Raw genomic sequence first — 27177 nt, forward strand, 5'->3', positions numbered from 1 at the left:
TTAAAAAACAAAACAAAACTGTGTGTTTTAGACCTGTATAATTTGGCTGTTTTGGATTGAAATTATTCATCCCTTGAGTTCCAAATATAAAGCTGTTACATTAAGTAATATTTAATAATATAATTTTGTTTGTTACTGTCATTTATATTTTTTTAAAATTTAGGATCATAATCAAGTTGTTATTTCAACTGTAATACAAATACATGATAAAAAGGGCACCACAAATGAGCAGGAGGATTATTTAAGAAATGGTGTTAGTACAATTGCTTAAATTTAAAGCTGCAACTCATAGCAGTCATCAATATATTACAGATGAATAAATGGTTAAATGAAAAGAAAAAAAATGGGTCGATTAAAATAAAAGACTAGAACAAAATAGAAATCAGTTTTGATGTAGTGAAAGATTTTTTTCTGTTAGAAGTAGTAGAAGACATCTCAGAACAAACCAAAAAAAAAAAAGAAGAAAAAAAAGATTTTACTACTTAAAATGAAAAACAAAAAAACTTAGTAATTTTTTTTACCTCCTAGTCCAAATTAGAAGACAGATTGAACAGAATAAAATTTAAATGGTTATGCTCCCATTAAAAATGATTGAGGAGAATAAATAAATAAAATATTTTGATAAACTCTTAGTGGAATAAAAAAACAATATAGTTGTACATTTCATACACATAACCAAACATACACACACATGTGCACATACACACACACCTACATACAACCCTAATCTTAGAAGAGAGAGTGAGAGAAGAACACACCAAAATACTGCCTTTCAATAATGTTGGGAGTGGTGCTGTGGGTGATTTTCAAAATAATTTATTTTATTTTATTTTTAGTATTTTTGAACTTCTCTGAAATGCTTACTTACTTTACTTTAAAAGATATTTCTTTTCAAATTGCTTGCAGGATGAAGTCTAAACACTTCCTAATTTGTTTCCAGCTTTTCTTCTCTGTCTTACTTTCTCTTACACAGTGTGTCTACCAGGGACTAGCCCAATGCTTTTTATAAAATTTTACAGAAATTTTAATGTGAATACCTTCAATTTGTTTGATTTCACAGCATGGCCCACCACATCTTATTTGTATTAGATACTGATGTATCACACTTTTAGGTTTTCTGTCTAGCCCTGGAGGATATCCTTGCCTTGCACCCCTTGCTTGATAGGTGTTTTGGAGTTTGTGCTGTTCTCTTACAGATCTGTCACATAGTCTTCATCTCTTTTCCTTGGCTTTGGCTTCCCTCTTCCCTCTGCATATTCAAAGACAGTTTTCAAGAACATAATTAGGCCACCCCAGTTTACTGTATTCTTTCCAGTGTTTCTTTTACCCCATTTTACCTTGTACTTCCAGTATAGCACTTATCACAGTTTGCATGTACTGTATTTTGTGCTGTGTATGTCTTTCTTTCCCAGTAGATATTGAGTCCCTGATGGGCAACAACCATATCTTATTCATTTTTGTATCTCCCACAGTGCTACGTTAGCAAATATTTATGGTCTTAAGTTGATATAAATAATAATTTGTCACAGTTTAAATCACTAGTCAGAAAGATGTTTTAGTTCTTTTTTTACTTATATGCATTTATTCTTGTTTGATATGTAATCCAAATGCACTGTCTTTTTCAAAAAGATCATTTATTTTTTACGTCTTCAAAGCAAAGAATATTAATTACAGAAAACTTATAAACATGTTTCTTTTGTTTTTTTTCCTATAAATAATTTTTGTTTTGGTCTAGTTTAAATCATATTGTATAGTTTATCCTTCTTTAGTATTCATATAATGATTCATTCAACAAATAATAAGTACCTGCTGTTAAGGAGGGATTCTTTTAGAACTCTGGGGTTATAGCAGCAAACAAAATAGTAGAAAATGTCTGCTTTCATAAAGCTTGCAGTGTAGTTGAGGGAGACAATAAATAAATAAATACACACACACTAAGTAATATGATGGTAAATTATATATACACATATACCACCATTTCTTTATTCATTTATCTATCAGTGGACACTTAGCTTTCTTCCATAACTTGGATACTGAAATAATGCTGCAGTGAACATAAGGGTGAATATATATTTTTGAGTTAGTGTTTTTGTTTTCTTTGGATAAAGACTCAGCAGTAGCATTGGTGGATCATATGGTAGTTCTCTTTTTAATTTTTTGATGGACCTTCATACTGTTTTCCATGGTGGCTGTGCCTATTTACCTTTCACCAACAGTCCACAAGGGTTCCCTTTTCTCCACATCTTTGACAACACTTGTTATTTCTTGTCTTTTTGGTAATAGCCATTCTAACAGGTGTGAGGTGATAACTCATTGTGGTTTTGATTTGCATTTCCCTGATGATAAGTGGTGTTGTGCATCTTTTCATGTGTCTGTTGGCCATCTGTATGTCTTCTTTGGGAAACTGTTTATTCAGGTCTTCTGCCCATTTTTTAATTAGGTTGTTTTTTGGTAAGGGCTGTAATCCCTAAGAAAAGGAAAACTCAAGAGGTGAGCTCACTCTGGCTTTCCAGACTGCAACTCAGGGAAGTAGAGCCCACCGAGAGACCAGAGATTTAATGAGATGGTGGAAACAGTGATTGGAGTGCATGGCTGCTGAAACAGCTGGAATTGGAGGTACTAGAAAGGAAGGAGATACTTATAGAAGGAGCTTCAAAAATTTCAACAGTGATTGTCAGATTCTTTGGCTAAATAGTGACCTCCACATGTGCAGGACAGGTCTTTTTTCAGAGAACAACTACTGGGACCTTTAAGTCAGCAGGAGATTCTGAAGGTCACATGGTGCTGAGAGACAGAATTTCAACCAAGCAGATTGGAAAGACCTTGCTGAGCACCTTGGGTATTAGTTGAGACCCCAGAAAGTCTTATATTTTAGGGCTAAGGCTATTTTACCCATAGAGTAAGGGCTGTTCTAGACCTACTCCAACAAAGCTTAAAACTAAGCTTCAACAGAATCATGTTGAATTGCCATACATTAACTTCCTGCCAGAATAAAACACACTTTGAAGGAACTTCAGACACTCAACAACATAGTACCCACAGTGTCCAGTTATATAAAAAATTATTAGACATATGAAGAAGAAGGAAAATGCAACTCATCTGTAGAGGAAAAAAACAATAGGAACAGACCCAGAGATGACAGAGATGTGGAATTAGCAGGCAGATATTAAAAATTATCTCTGGTAAATGGGACTTCCCTGGTGGTCCAGTGGTAAAGAATCCACCTTCCAATGCAGGGGACGTGGGTTCAATCCCTAGTCAGGAAACTAAGACCCCACATGCCACGGGGCAACTAAGCCCGCACGCCACAACTACTGAGCTCGCATGCCTCAACTAGAGAGCCTACATGCCACAACTACAGAGCCCACACACCTTGCAGCCTGTGTGCCACAACTAGGGAAGAGAAAACCTGCATGCCACAACTAGAGAGAAGCCTGTGTGCTGCAACAAAAGATCCTGCTTGCTTCAACAAAAATCTTGCATGCTGCAGCTAAGACCTGACACAGCCAAAAAATAAATAAATAAATTTTAATTAATTAATTTAAATAAATAAATAAGAATTATCTCTGGTAAATATTTTCAAGAGTGTAAAGGAAAAGATGGGCATGATCCATGTGCGCAGGTAGGGCATCTCAACAGAAGTGGAAATCTAAGTAATTATCAAATGAAAAATCTAGAACAGAAATATTCAGTATCTGAAATAAAAATTCACTGAATAGGTTTAATAGCAAATTGTAAACGGCAGAAGAAAACTTAAGTGAACTGAAGCACAGAGAGAAAAAAGAGAGGAAAAAAAATGAACAAGCCTCAGTGATCCAGGGGCCACTATTGAGTGGTAGAACGTTTGTGTAAATAGAGCCCAGAAAGAGAAGAGAGATTGGAGCAGGAAAATATTTGAAGATAGTAGTTGAAAGATTTCCAAGTTTGATGAAAATTCACAGACCTGTGGTGGTCAAGAAACTCCAAGTACAGTAAACACAAGGGAAGCCATACTAACGTATCAAGTCAAACTGCTGAAAACCAAACATAAAGAGAACACCTTAAAAGTAGCTAAAGAGAGGGAAAGACATTGCATTATAATAGGGGGACAATAATAGGAATGACCACTGATTTCTCATCAGAAGTAATGGAGACTAAAAGACAATGGAATATATTCTTTATAAAGTGCTGAAAGAAAACAAAAATCAACCTGGAATTATAAATCCAGCAAAAATATCTTTTAGCATTGTAGGCAAAATAAAGACGTTTTCAGATGAGCAAAAGCTAAGAGAATTCATCACCATCAGAATTCACTACTAGTAATACTAAAGTAAGTCTTTCAGGCTAAAGGAAACATACCAGTCAGAAACTCAGCTCTAAATGAGGGAATGGAGAGGGCCAGAATTGGTCTTTATTTAGGTAAATATAAATAACATTTTTCTTATTTCTTATTATCTATAAAAATTCTATTTAAAATTGCCTCTTTAAAACAAAAATGTTAATATATTGTGAGATAAAGTAAAAAACATGGGACAGTAGCACGTAGGAAGGTAGATTGAATCACATACTTGTAAGATGATGCAGTGGTGTAATATTAACTGAAGGTAGACTGTGATAGATTGAGGATATAATAGATCCCTAAAGCAATCACTCAACAAAGTGGTATGGCTAAAAAGCCAATAGAGATGATAAAATGGAATACTAAGAGATACCAGATGAAGCAAAGCCAGCCATATTAATATTTACCTTAAATGTAAATGGACTAAACACTACAGTTACAAAGCAGAGATTTTCAGACTGAATAGAAATGCAAGACCCAACTATATACTGTCTCCACGAGATGCACTGTAACTATAAAGGTCAGACTAGGTGTAAAAGGAAGGAAAAAAGACATACTGGTAAACACTAATGAGAAAGTTGGAGCAGCTCTATTAATATTAGACAAAGTAGTCTTCAAGACAAAGAGCATCACCAGTGATAAGGAGGGACATTTCATGATGATAAAAGAGCCAATTAATCAAAAAGACCTAGAAACATAAAACACGTATTTGTGTTGTCATGTAATGGAGCTTCAATATACATGACACAGGAACTGATGAAAGAAGAAATAAAAGTAAATATTGTAGTTTTGCCAGTTAATAACCAAGGAATTAATATATTTTAGGTCTTTATAGTAAAGTTCAGAGGGTATTATGTTACCAACCTTTTCTTTTCCCAGTGTCATCTTGCTCACTAAATTTTTATCTGAACTTGAGTTCCTTCACTTATTTACGTTAGTTTATTCACTGTTCTAATGGACATTAACTCTCTAATTTTGCAGTTAGGTGTTTCTCTTACCTGGTATTGGTAAATAGTGAGTGTATAGGTTTGTAATAAGACAGACCTACATTTGAACTCTGGTTCTTTTTCTAGATTTGTATTTCTTCGTACCTCATTTTATAAGCAATGTATATAAAATACTATGTATTGGCACTTAGTATGTGATAACATTATTACCTGGGAGAGTTTTTGTTTTGTTTTAGTATTTTTTTGCTTTGTTTTGGACAGAGGTGATTAGATCTTTCTTGTTGCTCACTGCACATGCTGTTAAAGTTCAGTCTCTACTTCCTTCCCAAATAGAGAATAACTATTTGTCATCCCTTCTTGCCTCTAGAGGCCCAGGTACTGTAGTTCCAAAAACCAGGCTCACTGTGTTTTCTCCAGTTTCCCAGGTAATCAGCCTGACAGTGCATTGCCCCTGCTGTGGTTTTAGGGACACTATGTTTCTTCTGTTTGGGATTTAAGACCTAAGGGACTAATGATGTACAATAGTCAGTAGTCAGTGAATTGTTAAAGGACTCCTTAGAGCCTACTCTTTAGGGAAGATGTAGAGAAAGATTAAGTCTCAGTCATAACTGTACCAGGGAAGAAGGCAGGATCGAGGAATATTGGTTCTCTTTTTAATATGTGAATTATTGAATATGAGGATTAAACTCTATGCTGTTATTACATGCAGTAGACCTTGGTGCTAGTTCATTACTGGAGAAATAATAAAAATGAAAGAAAAACTGACAAATTGGTTTGGTTGAGTAAAAGAATATTGATAACTATCATTTACCTGAGCTATTTAGCATTTGTGTCTGAATACTTTGCCAGAAAACAAAAAAAAAAGCATATCATTAAATTTGGGTCAAATTAAAGCTATAATCAAATAAATCTTACGTGCCATGCAGTTCAGCTAGTGTGTTCTCAGACATCCAAACTGGTGCTCAGATTATATGGACATTGACTCATAACTTAAAATGTTTAGTGGAAAAGATAAAGTATTTGCTTTAGAATAGTCCTTGCATTCACTTGTGCCATCAGGAGGAAGCAATCACAAAAATCCAGAGTATGTGACATTATCAAGTCAACTGTCCTGGACTTGGACTCTTCAAAAAGTGAATGTCATAGGGGAAAAATGGAAGAGACTGTTCTAGATAAAAGATAGAAGAGCCACTTAAAGTATATGAATCTGGATTTGATCTGGTTCTGGGATAAAAGCTATACTAAGATATTCTTGAGATAATTAGGGAAAATGTGAATGTGGGCTACATGCTATCTTGTGGAATTATTATTAATTTTCTTAGGTGACATAACGGAATTGTGGTTATTTAAGAGATTGTGCTTATTCTTAGGAGATGCATGCCAGACTCTTTAGGGATCAAGTGTCTTAGTGTCTACAACTTTTAAATGGTATAGCAAAATGCATGTGTTATATATACTATATATGTGTGTATATATTAAGAGAAAATAAATTTGGCGAATAATTATTATTGAATCTAGGTGAAGCATATATACAGTTGTTGGTTGTAGTTTTTTAAAAATTTTCTTTGCTTTGACTGTTTTTATAATGAAAAGTTTGGTAACACCTCCATGCATTTAGCAATTTAAAAAATATCTTCAAAGAAGAAATGATGATGAATATTAGAAAATAGTAAGAACTGGCTGATAATGAAAAGATTCCCTGTTAGAACTTATAGATGTAGCTAACTGGTACTTAATAGAGAAATTTGTAGCTTTCCTCGCTTGTATTAGGAAAAAAGAAGGATTGAAAATTAATGAGCTAAGCTTTCAGTTTAAGATGAAAAATGAACCACAGAATTAACCCAAAGAAAATAGAAGGAAAGAAGTAATAAAGGTAAGAATAAAAATCAATTGAATAGAAAACCAAGATATGATAGGATCCAACATCAGAGTTCGTTTCTTTGCAAAATCCTGTTAAATGGTCAAGACTCAGGAATGATGAATCAAGAAAAAAGTAGATAGAAATAATATTAGCGATGAAAAATGAGATATAACTATGGATGCAGCAGAGATCAAAGTAAGGGAATTTGTAAGCAACCTTGATGTCAGTAAATTCGAAACATTAAATACAGTAGATAAATTTTTTTTAAACTTTAAATTACTTCAATAACAGAAAAGCTGGTTGCCCTTTAACCATTAAGGAAGTTGAATCTGTTCTTCAAAAATTGCCTACAAAGAAAATACCAGCTCACAATAGTTTTAGAAGTGAAATCTACCAAATATTCAAGGAACAGATCATTCCAATTGTACACCAATTTGGAAATTAGAAAAAGAGAGAATACTCTGTGGTCATTGTAAAATATGTTAAACTCTTTGGGTACTGGCTGGACCTATTGATGCAACCTTTTTTTTTTTTTTAATTTATTTATTTTGGCTGTGCCAGGTCTTAGTTGCGGCATGCCGGATCTTTCGTTGCAGGCTCTTTGTTGCGGCGGGCGAGCTTTCTCTCTCTAGTTGTGGTGCATGAGCTCCAGAGCGTGTGGGCTCTGTAGTTTGCAGCACATGGGGTCTCCAGTTGAGGCACACAGGCTCAGTAGTTGTGGCACGTGGGCTTAGTTGCCCCGCAGCATGTGGGATCTTAGTTAGTTCCCCCACCAGGGATAGAACCCATGTCCCCTGCATTGGAAGGCGGATTTTTTAACCACTGGACCATCAGGGAAGTCCCCTATTGACACAGCCTTAACAGAAAAAAAGCAGAAGCGATGGTATAAGACTTTAGAGAATAGTTCTTAAAAGGCGCTGCAGCTTCTTCCTCACTCTGTCTGTTGGATTACTCATTCTTGGAATAGCCAGCTAATTATCATGAGGACACTCAAGGCTATGGTGGAACCTCTGTTTGAGGAGGTGAGGCCTCCCACCAACAGCATGTGATTGGGCCATCTTGACAATGGATACTGCAGCCCCTGCTGACATCCTGACTGAAACCCCATGAGAAATGCTTAGACCCCACCCAGCTAAGCCACTCCCAAGTTCCTGACATACAGAAACTGTTAGAAATGTTTGTTGCTTTAAACCACTAAGTTTTTAGGTAATGTATTACACAGCAAATAACTAATATATACTGTTACTCATTTTGTGAGGCTAGAATAATCTTGGCACCCAAATCAGGTAGAATATTTAAAAATAGTCTTTAATTTTACTATACCACTCGAACATAGGAACAGAATGTCCAAAACAAAAATAAGAAGATTGAAGCCAAAAATGTTTAAAAAGGTTGAGTTTTACAGAGTACAAAGTTAGTGCATTAGCAAATCTATTCATATAAATGACCACTTTAACATGCAGGAAGACAAATTATTTATCTGTGATGCAGGAAAAGAATTTAATAACATTCAATATCTGTTTATGATAAAACTCTTAACAATCTAGGAATAGAACTTTCTTGACTTGTTAAAGTGTATCTACAAAGAAACTACAAAAAACATACCTATTAGTGAAAAAGATTTAAAATATACTTTTTAAAATCAGAAACAAGATGGTGATGTTTCTTATCACTCTTATACACATTGTACATTCAGAAATAAAGAAAAAAATAAAATGAGTTAAAGTTAGGAATAATTACAAGGAAAAAGCAAATTTACGGGTTAATTTGTATAGAAAACTCAATCTACATAAAAATTACTGAAATTATTAAAATAATCTAGCAAGAGTCATTTGCATTTGCCTATACAACAGTAATTTTATCTAAAAATTTATATACAAGTATAAAATTTAATTTAAAAACATATTCAGTAACAAAACAAATAGGTACTTGTAAATAAATCTAATAAGAAATGTGCCAACCTTTTAATAGATTTTAAAACCTTATTGAAAGATTTAAAATAATTTAGACCTAAATAAATGGAGAAACTTACCATGTTTATTTAAAGAGTACTGTGAAGATTTTTTTTCATTTCTTACCAAATAGTTCTACAGATTCAATGCAATTTTAAACAAAATAGTGTTTTTCAAAAAAACACACTATCTAATTTTAAGCTTTTTGTGGAAGAGTAGTCAAGGTGCTCCTAAAGAAGGACAAAGTTAAGAACTTGAAATACCAAATGCCAAGGCTAATTATAATTATGACTACAGTATTTATGGCACAAGGGTTCCAATTTCTCCATATCCTTACCAAGACTGGTTGTTCTGTTTTGTTTTTTTGTTTTGTTAATAGTAGTTATCCCAATGGCTGTGAGATGGTACCTCATTTTTCAACCTATGGAATTGCTCCAGCACTGTTTGTTGAAAATCTGTCTTTCCTCCATTATTGCTTTTGCACTGTTGTCAAAAGTCAATTGAGGGCTTCCCTGGTGGCTCAGTGGTTGAGAGTCCGCCTGGTGATGCAGGGGATATGGGTTCGTGCCCCGGTCCGGGAAGATCCCACGTGCTGTGGAGCGGCTGGGCCCGTGAGCCATGGCCGCTGAGTCTGCGCGTCCGGAGCCTGTGCTCCGCAACGGGAGAGACCACAACAGTGAGAGGCCCACGTACCGCAAAAAAAAAAAAAAAGTCAATTGAGCATGTTTGAATGGGTCTAGTTTTAAGGTGCTCTGTTCTATTTCATTCATCTATGTGTGTTATCACTCTGCCAGTATAGTCGTAATCCCAGCTTCATAAAATGAATTGAGAAGTTTTCCCTCCTATTCTATTTTCTGGAAAAGACTGTAGAGTTGGTGCTAGTTCTTAAATGTTTGGTAGAAATCTCTAGCGTTTCTGAGCATTTAAATAAAAGTTTATTTAATTCTAAAATTTTATTAATTTTGTGTCAGCATAATGAAAGTGAAAGGATAAGTCACGAACTGAGAGAACATGGTTGCCACATAACTGAAAGATTAGTATTTGAAATATATAAAGAAGTCCTCCAGATTACTAAGAAAGAGAAACAAGTAAATAGAAATTTGGGCAAAAAATGTAATCAGGCATTCCGTAAAAAGGAGACATGTTTGTTTATTTATTTATTTTTGGCTGTGTTGAGTCTTCGTTGTGGTGTGCAGGCTTCTCATTGCGGTGGCTTCTCTTGCTGTGGAGCACAGGCTCTAGGCACGTGGACTTCAGTAGTTGTGGCACACAGGCTCAGTAGTTATGGCTCACGGGCTCTAGAGTGTAGGCTCAGTAGTTGTGGCGCATGGGCTTAGTTGCTCTGCGGCATGTGGGATCGTCCCAGACCAGGGCTCGAACCTATGTCCCCTGCATTGGCAGGCAGATTCTTAACCACTGCGTCACCAGGGAAGCCCTTGCTTTTATTATCTTAATTGGCACCCTTATAGGTATTTTCGATTTCTTTTCATTCTAGACAGTGTAGCTGTTTCATGTGTTTCTATTTACATTAATTATTCTGGTTGCTTGTTTACTTTAACTTTGTGCTGTGATGTTCACAAAGTCCTTAAACATGCCTAATTTCAACTGCAGCAGCTTTAGAATCAGATGAGTTTTTGACCCTCACTCCTATTTGATTTCATAAAGTTTCTCTTTTGGTTTGCAGGAGCATAAAGACCAAAATAAGATTTGGGGAGGGTAGGATTTTAATTAAATTAATATTGTATTTCATAGACATTATGACTTGAATATAGGAAGAGGGTAGGTATTACAGCTCTCCAGACAGATCATTGCCTTTTATACTGGACCAAATCAAAAAGGTGTTCCTGATAATTTAGTCCTTAGAGTTTATGTTAGAATATTGTTAGGAACTATACCTTCAAAGCCTACCCTAACAATACAGTATATTCTGTTCTTAAAGCCCTTACCAACACTCTAGCATTGATTCTCCCTGGGGTTGTGGAAGTAGTCTTTCTTACCTGTGCTTCTAGATCATTATTTCACAGCTTGAGATACTGGTTTCTCAAGATGATCCATGAGAGTAAAGTATCTTTGTTAAGTTAGTTGGGAAATGCTGCATACTGTAGCCCTGTTTCTAACCCACTCTAAGATGGAGACAGTGCATGGTAGCATGTTAAGGTGCATGAACAGTCCTGTATTATAAGGATGGGGGAACCTAGAATATGTTTAATTTTATTTAACTCAACAGTTCCTAAATTTACTTGAATATTGGCCACTTTTCACATGGGATACCTATTTGTATTAGGAGGAACAGTCCTCACAAAATGCAACTCTAGAAAAAATACCAGCAATATGTCACTAATGTCTACTAACCTTACAGTTCTCAGTTCCAGATGACTGGCTGCTAACATTTTCATACTCTTTTTTACTTGACAACTACCTTCTCCCTGTATTATGTTATAATCACTGTATTATGTTATAATCCCTTATTGACTACAGCACATAAATGGTTTATCATCTGTGCCTGTGATTCTTGGTTTTAAGTGAAGGGCAACAGGCTATTAGCTTAGTGACTTGTTTTGGTAGGGACAGATATTGGGATACTGATCCCTTCATTGTCCTAGGAAGATCTAGAAAAAGAATTATTCCACATGAATCATGAAGACAGTCTACCCAAGAGATTGATAGTTTCATATACTTTTTAAGGAGTAAATATAATTAAAGAGTAACAGATGACCTGTTTGGTCTCTGCTTGCTTACCTCTGAAGCCATCATCAAATGTACTTATATTCTTTTAAGCATAGCCCAGGAGACATACTGTGCCATACACCTGTGCTATCCAGTACACTAGCCACTAGCTACATGTGGCTATTAAGCACTTGAAATATAGCTAAATCATATTGAGATGTGTTAAGTAGAAAATACATACTGGATGTCAAAGATTTAGAAGTATGAAAAAACAATCTAAATTATTTTAATGATTTTTGTATTTAAATACTGAGGTGGTAATTTTTTCTCTCTTAATGGCTTTATTTTTTTATTAAAAATTTTTTTATTGGAGTATAATTGCTTTACAATGTTGTGTTAGTTTCTGCTGTACAATGCAGTGAATCAGCTATATGTATACTATATCCCCTCCCTCTCAGACGTCCCTCCCACCACCTCCCCCCATCCCACCCATCTAGGTCATCACAGAACACCGAGCTGAGCTTCCTGTGCTTTATAGCCATCTATTGTACACATGGTAGCGTATATATGTCAGTCCTAATCTCCTAATTTGTCCTACCCTCCCCTTCCCTGTCCTGTGTCCACATGTCCGTTCTCTATGTCTGCGTCTCTATTTCTGCCCTGCAAATAGGTTCATCTGTACCATTTTTCTAGATTCCACATGTGTGTGTTAATATACGATATTTGTTTTTCTCTTTCTGGCTTACTTCAGTCTGTATGACAGACTCTGGGTCCATCCACATCTCTACAAATGACCCAATTTTGTTCCTTTTTATGGCTGAGTAATATTCCATTGTATATATGTACCACATCTTTATCAAGAATATTTTAATGATTTTTATATTGAAATACTGGTGGTAATTTTTTGATGCATTACTTATAAAATATTTAATTAAAATGAATTTCATCTGTTTTTTACTACTTACTGTGACTGCTGGATAATTTAAGATTACGTATGTGGCTTGTATTATATTGCTATTAGTCAGTGAGACTGTAGATAATTTTCCCATGCACTGACAGATCTTGAAGAACTGAACCTCGTTATTTAGGTTTTTATAAAGCTTTCTGGCCCACGGAAGAATTCTGTTTTTGTTTTGAAAACTTTTGACCTAAGATCAAATGATCCTTCATTCTGTAAGTCTCTTTGAAGTATCCCAAGAAGAGATTATTACCAGACGTTCCTTTATGAAATCATGCTTTAGGCATGGAAAGATGAAAAATCTAGATGTTTCTAACTGTATCATTAATAAATTATTTTACCTATTTGAATTGATAACTATTCTGTCTTTAAAATATATCAGTATCTTCCTTTCTAAAACATCTGAGCATTGAATATCTTTGATCTCCTTGGATGATCTTCTACTTTATAGATTGGAACACTGTTTTTAGGTTAGGCTCTCTGCTTTTGGTTCTTTTAGTGCTTTGGGGGCAATAATTTTAGTATTAACTATCAAATTGGTTTTTACCTTTCTGACAAAAGTCCTTGATTCTTGAGCTTAAATGGCAGACAGTAGGACATTGAACTTGGTGGCTTCGTTTTTTGAACAGATATTGAAATACTGAACCCTCTACAGCCCTAATAAAATCTAGAAAAGGGTAGTAGTAAGTCATGTCTCAAGAAGGCAGTATACACGAGGGTCACTTCAAGTACAATTTTAAGAAATATTCTTGTAGCCGTTTATATGAACCATTAGCATAGTTTCTGATCTGCACATCAAGCATCATTGCCTGCATCTGCCATCTTCGAGGAAGTCTCATTTTAAGTTCAGTCCTCTATAGCCATCCTCACTTTGGTTTCCTTCTTTTAGAATCTCAGTTAAGCATCTAGTAATGACTACCACAGGTTAGTATAATGCTTTTTAGTTTAAAAAGACTTACACAGGGCTTCCCTGGTGGAGCAGTGATTGAGAGTCCACCTGTCGATGCAGGGGACACGGGTTCGTGCCCCGATCCGGGAGGATCCCACATGCTGCGGAGCGGCTGGGCCCGTGAGCCGTGGCCGCTGAGCCTGCGCGTCCGGAGCCTGTGCTCCACAACGGGAGAGGCCACAACAGTGAGAGGCCCGCGTACCACAAAAAAAAAAAAAAAAAAAAAAAAGACTTACACGTATGTCACCTATTGATCACACATAAGGTACCTCCAAAGAAAATGAAGTCACTTACCTTTATCTGTTTTTCTCAATTTAAAGATCTGCCTTCTCTCTGATCCTGCTTTTTCATAAGGTAACATAAGAAGATATGAAGCTGCATGGCTGTGTAACTCTTTTTCTGAAACTATGCAGTAGGGGGAGAAGAATAGTTTACCCCACTGGGCTACCCACATGATTCTGTCCTCTGCATAATTTAGTTTGTTTTTGAAAGTTTAATATGTTTATTATAAAAATTCAAACAAAAACAGAAAGTGTAAAAAGTTTTTTTTTTTAAGTTTGAAAAGAAAACAGAGCCTCCCAAAAATCTCATCTCCCAAAGAAAATGGAGTCACCTTTATAGATGGGTCTCTATGTGCATGCACTTGTCTTATGTTTCACTTCGTTATTTTTATGGGCACTGTTAACCTGTTCTGTTTGGAACCTGAGGCTGCCTCTGCAGATCAGCACTAGAGGGCATTGAAGCCCAGCAAAGAGTATATGGCTTGGGAGCTAGTCAGAGCCTTCATCCAGCCCACTTACTGGCAATACCTAATGTTTTTTGGAGAAGTAAATTCCCAAGTGATGAGACTAGGGCACAGTTTTTCTTCTTAATTAAAATATCAGTGTAAAATAGAGGCATTATTATCAGTTAGTATTTTTTACTGGATAATGGGGCAGTGTGTGACTACCAAATGTAAAATAGATAGCTTGTGGGAAGCAGCCACATAGCAAATCTGCGTTGAAAAAAATTGGGCAAATGCATAGATTGAGACTAAAGAGAACAACCAATATTGTTCAGTACCCTGCCTCCCCAAAGTACAGATTTTTACAGTCCTTTTAGAGCAAATTTTAATGGTAAAAGTCAGCATTTGGAACAACCAGCTCATATAATGAAAGATGCCTGTATGTGGAAGAACAGCAAAAAAAGGAAAAATAACTCATTAGAAACTTTTTATGAAAATGAGTCATTATAGTCTAAACTTTGTAATACAGTCATCCCTCATTATCTTTGGAGGATTGGCTCTAGGACTCCCCTCGGATACCAAAATCTGCGCCACTGAGATCCCTAATACAAAATGGCGTAGTACAGTTAGCCCGCAGATACTGAGGGCTGACTGTACTACCAACATGATTTTTCAGTATCACTCAGTAGACATTGGTTATAGTGGATGATCTTAAGTGTTCTATATAGTTCTCTCATAGAATTTAAGTCCTTCAGAGTTTTATCAACATCAGAAGGTTTCTAGGTCTCAAACTATTCTCTCAGCTTTAGGACCTACATGGTCAGTTTGCTTTTCTTTCGAAAAGGAGCTACTAAGTACTCCCACTTTCTAAACGTTTTTTTGAAAAATTTCAGTTGTGTACAGGAGGAGAGAAAATGCAGTGAACTCTCCTGTCCTTATTCAGCCTCAACAACTAGTCTCTAGCTAATCTTATTTTTATATAACCCAATCTATAACCCTCCATTGATTATTTTGAAGGAAATCTCAAACATCATATGATTTCATCTGTTAATAAATATAGCTCTATGATTAACACACACAAAAAATAGTGATTCCTTAATATTTGCAAGCATACAGTCAGTGCTCAAATTTCCACATCTCATTTTGTTTTATTTTTTCCTTTACAGTTTGTCTGAATCAGCATCCATACACTGCTGTTGGTTGATAATCTCTTAATCTGTAGATGTTCTTCTAAATTTTTTCTTGTAGCTTTTGTATTTGTTGAAGAAGCTGGATCATTTGTTCTCGGGATTTTCCCACAGTCTGGGTTTTGCTGGTTTCATTCCCATGGTGCTATTTAGCATATTTTTCTTCCCCTCTTTTTCCTGTATAGTGGTGGTTAGATGTATATATGGTTCAATATGCAGACATGGTTCAGTATTTCAGCAAGAATATTCCCTTTCACTCTTATGGAACATACTTCTTATACTATACTGAACTAGATACCATAATGTTACTCGAGGGAGCTGTTTTTCTGTTGAGGGCCACTGAGACAAAAGTCATTCTAGGTCTCATTCTTTTCTTTGTTTTCTGTTTTCCCCCTCCCCCATTTGACTTTCAGGTTAAGAATGGTTGGGAGGAGACTATTCACCCACCTGTTGATTGTTCCTGTATTATTTAGTTAAGGATGTAGAAGCCACATGACTGTTCTGAATAGTAATAAATACAGCTTACCTCTTAACAGCTTTTCCAATCTCTCTAGGCTTCCTGTGGTACATATAGCCACCTTTCCTACAGGAAAAATTCAGCTAGAGTTATTATATCGAATTCTTGGTATATCTTTGCCCTTTATACTTAGGCTTCGATGAACATTCTGCAAAGACTTGATGTAACAATCAAGTGATGCTTACAACATCACAGTTTTCTGGATTTTTGAACCAATTCAACACCAGGAAGGCCATATTCTCATCCTGGGAGAGAAAAAGCAGAGTCAGTATCAGTTACACATGAGTAATATCTTTGCCTTTAACTTTCAAGAGTTCTGGAAAGTCATCTTCCTGCAGACCACCTCTGAATCTGTTTTAATACCTTTTGACTTGTATGGGTCTGATATTTAGTTTGCACCAAGGACTATGATCTGAATACTTTTCCCCACACTCCCATCCCTACCTTGCCTTCCTTTCTTTCCCTTTTCTTCCCTCTATTCCTCCTTTTATTGATCACACATTTATAACTGCCTAATATGCACCAGGAAAAGTGATTTTAAGAAACAGATTAATAAGACATAGGCCTTATCTTTAAGGGAAAGGGGGGACTGCTGGGACCTTTAGTTATCTATATGAAAGAAAAAAAGCTTATATCACATGCAGAATCCAGGGAAATTTAACCCCTTAAATGTGAAAAGCAAACATTAAAAAAAAAAAACCTCTGTGGCCTCATGATAAGGAAGACTTTATTTTTTAAAGGAAGACTTAAGACACCAAAAACACTTCTCATGAAGAAAAATACTAATAAATTTGACTATATTAAAATAAAAACTTTCTGTAAAACAATGAATGCCATAAAACGAAAAACAAGTTGCAGCTGGGGAGAAGATATATGTAATTCAAATAATTGGCAAAGGATTAGTATCCAAAGTATAAGTGGGCTCCTCTAAGTAATATATATATATAATATTGGCAAATAACCAAATAGAAAAATGTGTAAAGGATATGAGTAGGTAGTTCACAGTTGAAAGATTAATGGTCATTAAACATGTAAAGATGTTCAGCCTCACTAATAGGGGAATGCATATTAAAACAACAAAATATTTCACACACATGAGATTGGCAAAAGTCTGTCATTACCACATTTTGGAGAGGATAGGGAGAAATCATTCTTATGCACAGTTCATGGAGTGTACTTTGAAGGCAGTTTAGCAATAATTAGAAAGTTGAAGATCAACATTCCAGAATTCCCCTGCAAGGTTTGTCTATGTATGTTTCTGTATGTGTCTAGCTGAGGAAAAGTCTTGGCAGTGTGTATAGTAAGATCTGTGTGCCACATGTTTGTTGCAATATTGTGTGTTTCAAAAATAGAGCTGGAAATACCATAAAAGTCCTTCAGTGAGAGAAGGTATAAATAAAAAGTGGTATGTTCAAATAATGGGATACTATATGTATTACTTTGCTAGGGCTGCCACAACCAAGTACCACAGATGAGGTAGCTTAAACAACAGAAAATAATTTTCTCATAGCTCTGGAGGCTAGAAGTCCAAGATCAAGGTTTCAGCAGGGTTGATTCCTTCTGAGGGGTATGAGGGAAGGATCTCTTTTACAGGGCATTCTCCTTGGCTTGTAGGTGGCCCTCCCCTTATGTCTCTGCACATTATCTTCCCTCTATGTATTTCTCTGTGTTCACCTTTCCCTTTTTTATAAACACACCAGTCATATTGGATTAACGTCCCTCAAATACTGATTAACATTTTGACTTGATTGCCCCTATAAAGACCCTATCCCCAGATAAGGTCACATTCTGAGGTACTGAGGGTTAGGACTTCAACATATGAATTTTGGGGTGGGAGAGATACAATGCAACCCATCACACTATGTAACAGTTAAAAATGGATAAACTAGAATGAATCAAAGCAGATAAACTTCTAAAGCCTATTAGGTAAAAGGAAAAAAAAGAGTGATATATGCATCATAACTCCATGTCTATAAAGTAAACAAAACTGCTTTATATAGTTTATGAGTAAACTCAACATCTATAGTAAAAATCTCAACATTTATGGGAATGGTAAACAGCAACTTCTGGATAGTTCTCACCACTGAGAAAGGAATGGTGAAATGCAATTGCAAAAGGACCATAGCAGCTTCAGTTTTATCCGTAAAGTTTTCTTCCTTAAGGGAACAAAGGCAAAATGTTCAGATTTGTTCAAACTGGTTGGCAGGTACATGAGTGTTATTAATACTCTTTGTAACTTTGCTATATTCCTGCAACTTGATAATTTAAAAAATAATAAGAGAAAAGAAAATATTAGTGAATGGAATAATGTCACTAAGTTGAAAAGTTAATTTTAATAATATAATCAGTAATTAAATCATAGGCAAAAGTTATAGAGTAGTGACAAGAGTTAATTCTGGTTGAAATTAGTTTTAATGTTCAGAGCAACAAAATGAATTTTATGATAAAATTAACAAACGTTTATAATACAGGCATACCTTGGAGATATTACAGATTCGATTCCAGACCACTGCAATAAAGTGAATATCAGAATAAAGTGAGTGGCATGGATTTTTTGGTTTCCTAGTGCATATAAGAGTTATGTTTACAATATACTGTAGTTCATTAAGTGTCCAATAGCATTATGTCTAAAAAAAAAGCAATGTACCTACCTTAATTTAAAAACACTTTATTGCTAAAAAATTCTAACCATCACCTAAGCTTTCAGCGGGTCATAATGATTTTGCTGGTGAGGGTCTTGCCTTGATGTCGATGCTGCTGACTGATCAGGGTGGTGGTTGCTGAAGGTTGGGGTGGCTGTGGCAATTCTTAAAATTGCAGTAAAGTTAGCCACGTCGATTGACTCTTCCTTCCAAGACTGATTTCTCTGTAGCATGCAGTGCTGTCTGATAGCATATTACCTATAGTAGAACTTCTTTAAAAGTTGAAGTCAGTCCTCCCAAACCCTGCCACTGCTTTATCAACTAAGTTTATGTAATATTATAAATCCTTTGATGTTATTTCAACAATCTTCACAGCATCTTTACCAGAAATAGATTCCATCTCAAGAAGCCACTTTCCTTGCTCATCCATAAGAAGCCACTCCTCATCCATTCAAGTTTTCTCATGAGATTCTAGCAATTCGGTCACATCTTCAGGCTCCACTTCTAATGCTGGTTCTCTTGCTATTTCTACCACCTCTGCATTTACTTCCTCCACTGATGTTTTGAACCCCTCAAAGTCATCCGTGAAGGTTAGAATCAACTTCTTACAACTCGAATCATGAATGGAATCTGGAGTGGTAAATCCTTCCCAGAAGGTTTTCGATTTACTTTGCCCAGGTTCATCAGAGGAATCACTGTCTGTGGCAGCTGTAGCCTTACAAAATGTATCTCTTAAAGAATAAGACATGAAAGTCAAAATAAGTCCTGATCATGGGCTGCAAAATGGTTGTGTTAGCAGGTGTGAAAGCCAACATTAATTTTGTTGTACATTTCCATCAGAGCTCTTGGATGACCAGGTATATTATTGATAAGCAGTAGTATTTCGAAAGGTATCTTTTTTTTTTTTGAGCATAGATATTCAATAAACCGTGCTATAAACAGACGTGATTCCATCTAGGCTGAGTAGATTTAGCATAATTCTTAAGGGCCCTAGGATTTTCTTAGTGGTAAAATGAGCATTGGCTTCAACTTAAAGTCACCAGCTGCATTAGCCCCTAACAAGAGAGTCAGCCTGTCCTTTGAAGCTTTGAAGCCAGGCCTTGACTTTTCCTCTCTAGCTATGAAAGTCTTAGATGGCATCTTCTTCCAGTATAAAGCTTTTTTGTCTACGCTGAAAATCTGTTGTTTAGTGTAGCCACCTTCATTATTGATCTTAGCTAGATCTTCTGGATAACTTGCTGCAGCTTCTACATCAGCATTTGCTGCTTCACCTTGCACTTACATGTTATGAAGGTGGCTTCTTTCCTGGAACCTCATGAGCCAACCTCTGCTAGCTTCAAACTTTTCTTCTCCTTCATCAAATTGCAGAGAGTTAGGGCCTTGCTCTGGATTAGGCTTTGGCCAAAGGGAATGTTGTGACTAGTTGGATCTTCTTTCCAGACCATTCAGACTGTCTCCATATCAGCAATAAGGCTGTTTTGCTGTCCTATCATTCATGTGTTCACCAGAGTAGCACTTTTAATTTCCTTCCAGAACTTTCCTTTGCATTTGCAACTTGGCTGACTGGTGCAAGAGGCCTAGCTTTGGGCCTTTCTCAGCTCTCTACATGTCTTCCTCACTTAGCTTAATCATGTTTAGCTTTTGATATTAAGTGAGGGACATATGACTCTTCCTTTCACTTGAACATGTAGAGGCCATTGTAGGGTTATTTATTGGCCTAATTTCAATATTGTTGTGTCTTAGGGAACAGGGAGGCCTGAGGAGAGGGTGAGAGATGGGGGATTGGCTGGTCAGTGGAGCAATCAGAACTCACACAACATTTATTGATTAATTTTGCCATCTTATATGGGCTCAGTTCATGGTGTCTCCAAACAGTTATAATAGTGACATCAAAGATCACAGTTCACCATAACAGGTATAATAATAATGAAAAAGTTTGAAATATTGCAAGAATTACCAAAATATGACAAAGAGACATGAAGTGAGCAAGTGCTGCTGGAAAAATGACACCTGTAGATTTGCTTGATGCAGGGTTTCTCATCAACCTTCAATTTATAAAAAATGCATTGTTTGTGGAGAGCAAAAAAGCAAAATGCAATAAAACAAGATATTCCCGTGTCCTTTGTAGAAAGCAAGAAGTTCACTTTTCATACCTGAAGAAGTTTGAACTTTTGAAGTGAGTCATTTGTGGAGCATTGTGTTGGGCATGTTAGGGAACATCTCATATGTGACTCAACACATAGCATATAAATGACTTTATTCTCTACAGTCTAGAGCAGTGGCTCTTAACTAGGTATGTATGATAGTAGGTGGGGCATTTTTGGTTGTTATAATGTCTCTTGACACTTAGTGGGCAGCATCTAGTAATGCAAAACATCCTGTAATGTATAGGACAAACTTGTAAAGAAGGATGCCAATAAATGTCAATGGCCCATTGAGAAATGTTGGTCTACAGGCTAATTTCCTTTCAAAGCAGATCACCTGAAGGTTCATAAAAGCAGATAAGAACTGTGAAACAGTAACTATTTTTAAAGCATTTTGGGTTATAAAAATAAACAGTACTTTCTTGATTAGTCACCGGTAGCATCAAAATGAATTTTTCGTAGTTTTATGATAACAATTATTTGTTTTTCACTGAGGTAAAATTTACATAACATAAAATTAACCATTTGAAGTGTACAGTTCAGGGACTTCCCTGGTGGCGCAGTGGTTAAGAATCCTCCTGCCAATGCAGGGGACATGGGTTCGATCCCTAGTCTGGGAAGATCCCACATGCTGCAGAGCAACTAAGCCTGTGTGCTGCAACTACTGAGCCCACATGCTGCAACTACTGCAGCCCGCGCCTAGAGCCTGTGCTCCACAACAAGAGAAGCCACCGCAGTGAGAAGCCCACACACCACAACGAAGAGTAGCCCCCACTCAACACAACTAGAGAAAGCCTGCATGCAGCAACGAAGGCCCAACGCAGCCAAAATAAATTAAAAATAAATAAATAAAGTGTACAATTCACTGGTATTTAGTGTTGTGTAACCAACACCTCTGTCTAGGTCCAGAATTTTTGTCATTACCCCAAAATGAAGCCCCATATGCATTAAGCAGTCACTTCTCATTCTCCTGTCATCTCAGCCCCTGGCAACCACCAGTCTGTCTTCTTAGATATTGTGGGTATTTTATATATATGAAATCATATAATATGTGACCTTTTGTGTCTGCCTTCTCTTAGCACAAAATTTTTAAGATTCATCCATGTTTAGCACATGTCATTACTTAATTCCTTTTTGTGGCTAAATAATCCCATTGTGAGGCTGTATTGCATTTTGTTTATTCATTCATCCATTGATGGACATTTGGGTTGTTTTCACCTTTTGGCTCTTGTGAATAGTGCATCTGTGAATATTTATATACAGGTTTTTGTTGGCATAGCTGTTTTCATTTCTTTGGGTATATACCTAGGAGTAGAATTGCTGGATTTTATCGTAATTCTGTGTTTAACTTTTTGAGGAAACGCCAACCTGTTTTCCACAGCAAGTCTACCATCTTAAATTCCCACCAGTAGTGTGTAATCGTTCCAATTTCTCCACATTCTCACCAACAGATCCCAGTTATATTTAAGATGACACTCTAAGTAATTGAATCAAAATGTCTGGATAGTGGGATTTTTTTATCACTATAAAAAATATAAAATTTTTTATATTTTTCTGGCTACACCTTTTAACCTTTATAGAATTAGCCACTATTACTATGGTTATTTTTTAATGTAAAATTTTATTTGTTCTCATTTGAGCAAACTAAAAGTAAATGCTTCACATTCATTATCGACAAGTGTAAGGTTAAAATTCGTTTTATATGTTGGATTGTGAGCTGAGTTGTAATCCACAAAAAAGATCTGAATTCTTAATATATTTTAACAGAAGTATTTTACAAGAGAAGAATGTAAGAGTTTGATTGGTCCTGGTAAGACTAGAATGCAAGAGGTTCTTACGGTTGATACATTACACGGTACTCTGCTACCTCAGATTTTCTGTGGGTGAAGTCTTGTATCTAGTGTTCACAGATCTCTATTTCTGCAACACAAGAATTTTGAATCAAGAATATAGGAATTGTGAGTCTGAATTCAAACTTGGGGACTCCAAATAAATTTAGAAGTAGTACTGAACTTTTGGATGGAGGCCAAACTGGTGTTGGAAGAGATGAGTGGGAATCTCTTAGAATGATATTATTTGCATTAAACAAATAGTTTAGAAACAACTTGTTTAAAGTAGGGAAGCAGGTTCTGAAATGTTTTTAGCAAGAGAAGTCTCTAAGTGTTCTTTCACGCATCCTTTTACTTACAGTGTATTTATTATATACCATGTGTGTTTGGCCCATGACTGTTAATTTAGTTATTGTATGATATTTTAAGTCTGAAGAAAGGAAATATTACAGGGTATTTTTGTGAAGTGTTTCTTTGAGGTAAAGTAGGCTTAGATTAAGTTATTTGTTTTTGTTTTTTAAACATGTGCTTCTTCAATTTACTCTCTTTTGTGTAGTCCTACTGGGTAAGAAAGTTTTCCCCAGCTTCACTCTGTAATTTGATTTAGGGAAAACAAAATATGCTTTCTCAAACTGTACCCCTCTTCCATAAGTTTTTATATGCTCTCCTTGCTGGTGTGTCTTCCCCTTTTTCTTACTCCATTGGTCTAGGATTAAGCTTTACTTTATAACATTGTGGTGATCTGACTTGATATGCGAAGGTTGAACTAAAAGATTTAGAAGATGAATGATTGTCATGTTTCATAAACTTTGTAATTACAATAGCACAGCAAAATTATCATCCCGATATTTTGTTTTTATCTAATACCAAAATACCAGGTTGATACTATTTAATTAAAATGTTTACAAAATAACGATTTTTAAAAAAATAAGTGAGACCAAAAGTTTAATGCATATCAAATATTATCAATTATCAACAATTCAGAAAATGTCAAAAACCTTATAAAAATATTAATGTTAAATATATATTATTTGAACATAAGCTATCTGTGGATAAAATTAACAAAATACATTTTGAATAAAAATACATTTTTATTCAAAAATAAAAATGAAGAACACTTAAGTGCAGGTTCAAATGTGCATCAGTGGTTCATTATCGAGCGATGATCGTATCTTTGTGCATATTTTTCCTGCTGCTGAAGAAGTTTTCTTAAACTTAATGAGTTGAAATAATGGTGAAAAAATAATTATAATCCCAAATATATTCATAGATAATCTCATTTCTTGTTTGATAGCTTTGAGATTTTTTAATTTAAATTTTATATATTTAAGGTTCATTTTTGATTGAAGTTTTAATGCTCATAGTCTAATGAGTCAAAAAGGTCTTACAAGACTAGCTAAGAAGAACCACAGTCCCCCAACCACTAACTTATTGCCTTGTCAGAGACAAAAGCCAAGTGCGGTAAATACCTCCTCTCTCTTTTGCTCTCTCACCTCCTTCTCGTGACTAATATCAGCCCACTGGAAACCAAAAGGGAAGGAAGTCATATAGATACAATGCATAAAGGCCAACCTCCTTTTGCAGAGGGTGGGAATTGGATCTGAAAGGGCAAACAGGAAAAATTTAGCCCAATAGTTTTAATTTCTAAGACACCACTTTTTAGTGACTTTTTTTTTTATATATAGTAATATAGTACCCAGTTTTTGGTTTTTACCTTTGTGAGGATTAAAATTTTTTTCCTTCTTTCATGGTCTTCTTCCTTCCAAGTGACGGTTTCATGCCCCCTTTATAAGGGGAATGTTCTGTCTTCCATATTAGAGATTTTTCCCAATTGTACACCCATCTGAGTGAATTTAAGAGTGAGGCACAAAAGGTGACAGGAAAGTCTTTGCAGATGGATGGGGCTTCTGCTTTCTCATTCAGTAGGCCTGAAGTGGGACTTACAAATTTGCATTTCTAACTAGTCCCAGGTGTTGCTAGTCCAAGAATCACATTTTAAGAACGACTTTATTAAGGAGACTCACATCTATGAAAGGAATGGATTGGAGGGAAGCAGAGAGAAAGTTAAGCTGCAGTGCGGAGAGTTCTGAAGCTACAATGGCCCATCAGAGATGTCCAAGTTAAGACAAAGAGCTGGGCCTTTATTACCCCCATGTTGATCAGCCTCTGGATGTGGGCTGTCCCTGGAAGGAGATATGACCTTAGGGAGTGAAGTTTTCTTCAGCATAGGTATCCCCATAGGGGGCTGACAGCTGAGGGCTTTCTGCTGGAAGCACTCCCAGCAGGTGTCGGGGACAGAGTCCTTCTTTCCTGAAAAGGGGAAATGGGTATATTACAGTATATTACAGAGTCCATATATGCTCTTTCCCAGTCATTTGCTGAGCTTCTTTGGATATGTAAGTTTGTGTTTTTTGCAAAATTTGGGGAAATTCTGGCCATTATCAGATATTTTTCTGTCTCATTATCTTCTCCAGTGGTACATAATTAGACCACTTGATATTGTACTATGAATTTCTGAAGCTCTGTTTATTATTTTGAAGATCTTTTTCTTTCTCCTTTAGAATCAGTAAAATGTATTGATTTATTTACTGGTTTAGTGTCCCCTTTTCTGCTGTAGCTGATCTCCTTTAAGGTAATCCAATGCATTTTTCATTTCAGATATTGTCCTTTTTACTTCTAGAATTTCCATTTGGTTCTTTCATTTTGGTTCCGTCTCTCAACTGAGATTCCTCCCAGGTGTACATTTATTATGACCATATTTTCCTTTAAATACTTGAATGTGTTTGTAATACTTGCTTTGAAGTCTTCATCTGCTAATTCTGATGTCTAGGTCATTCAGGATTTGGTTTCTTTGAGCTGCTTTTTTTTCTTGACTCTGGGTCTCTTTTTCCTTTGTTCTGGTAAATTTTGCTTGTCTAATGGATATTGTGAGTGATATGTTGTAGACTTTGGATTCTGTTATTTTTCTCTGATGAGTGTTAATTTTTTTTATCCTGGTTGCCAGTTAACAGGGCTGGATTCAAACTCCAACATTATCTCTTTTGTGTTAAGTAACAACAAAAGTCTCAACTCACATCTTTACACCTTCCAGCTATTGCTTTTTGCTGGTAACCTTGGAGTCTTCCCCAAATGAAGGTCATCCAAATATTTGGGCATAGTTTATACAGAAATTTTGTGACATTTTCCTATCTGGGATTCATCTTTATTTTACAGTGGCTCTGGCAGCCCTAGACTTTGTCCTGTGGCTCCTCAGCTAGCAAGAAGGCAGATTTCTGCTTCCGTCCTGAGTGATTGTTGCTGTGTGGGCAGATAAGTGCTATCAGGCAACAGCCCTATAAATACAGCTCCTACCTGGTGCAGTTCCTTCTTTTAAGGATGACTTGCCTCCAGTTGCTACCTGTTTTTGGTCTTGTTTGTTTTTATATTTTAATGTTTGTTTTTATATTTTATCCACAGTATATAATTGTTAAAGGTGGGAAGGTTACTCTAATATAAGTTAGCTTGTCATTTCAAAGCAGAACATTACAATATTGAAGCATTATTTTAGTTCGGTCAAAGCATCCATTATTCAAAGAATATTTTAGGAAATTGTAAAACATCCAGTAAATAGAACATTACGATACATTATGTTAAATTTTTGAAACAAAATTTGGAAACAAGGATGTCTGCTATCACTGCTACTCTTCACCTTTAGATGAGAGATTTTAGCCAAAGTAATTAGATAAGAAGCGGGGTGTGGGGGTCGGGGGAGGCCTAAAGATTGGAAAGGAAAAAAAATATTTTCATTAATTGTAAGTGAAATTATTATCAACAAGAGAATCTACATACTATTAGAACAGATAAGAGTTCAGGAGGGCTGCTGGATATAAGGTCAGCATAGAATACCAATGGTTTTTATGCACATCAGCATGCACATTAGCAAAAGCCAATTAGAAAACATATTAAGAAAAAAGAGATACAGTTTACAATACCATCTACAAGCTACCTAGTACTCTGTAACAAAAGATATAGAGAACATTACATGACATTCTTAAAGAACAGACAAGAATAAATTCAAATTATCAGTCAACTCCCCCAGTTCAATCTACAACATCAGTGCAGTTCAATAAAACTCTTAGGACTTTTGTTGAGTTGGAAAAACAAAAAGCTCACCTGGAAATTAGAGGTCCAAGAATTCTCAAGGCTGTTCCGAAAATGGTTGAGGAGTGTCATACAAATTCAAAGTGTGGTGTTGGCTTAAGTATAGACAAGTAGATTAATAATAAAACTGAAAAAAAGCTGGAAACAGATTCAAACATATATTTAAACTTGACATAATAAAATAGAGAACAATTGGTTTGCCAGATACCAAACAAGAATAAATTCTGATTAAAATAAAGATCAAAAACAAAAAGGCTACCTTCAGAAATTTTAGAATGAAATATAGAATGTCTTTAAAACCTTAGCTAGATAGGATTTCTTATGACAAAAAACACAGGTCAT

The 27177-nt window shown here is 35.7% G+C and overlaps 1 protein-coding gene and 1 long non-coding RNA gene across 2 annotated transcripts in view; one reads left to right on the forward strand and one right to left on the reverse strand.

The window, feature by feature from the left end:
• RFX7 (regulatory factor X7) overlaps nt 1-27177 on the forward strand; it is a 149481-nt gene that overhangs the window by 20894 nt on the left and 101410 nt on the right. The gene's annotated exons all lie outside the window — the stretch shown is intronic.
• Nucleotides 15513-18988, reverse strand: LOC125963519 (uncharacterized). The gene is made up of 4 exons (XR_007475567.1): nt 18558-18988; nt 16266-16325; nt 16090-16146; nt 15513-15740 (listed from the first exon to the last, which is right to left on the reverse strand). It is a non-coding gene; the product is annotated as an uncharacterized LOC125963519 (long non-coding RNA).

Source organism: Orcinus orca, chromosome 2 (assembly GCF_937001465.1).
Source record: "Orcinus orca chromosome 2, mOrcOrc1.1, whole genome shotgun sequence".
NCBI lineage: Eukaryota > Metazoa > Chordata > Mammalia > Artiodactyla > Delphinidae > Orcinus > Orcinus orca.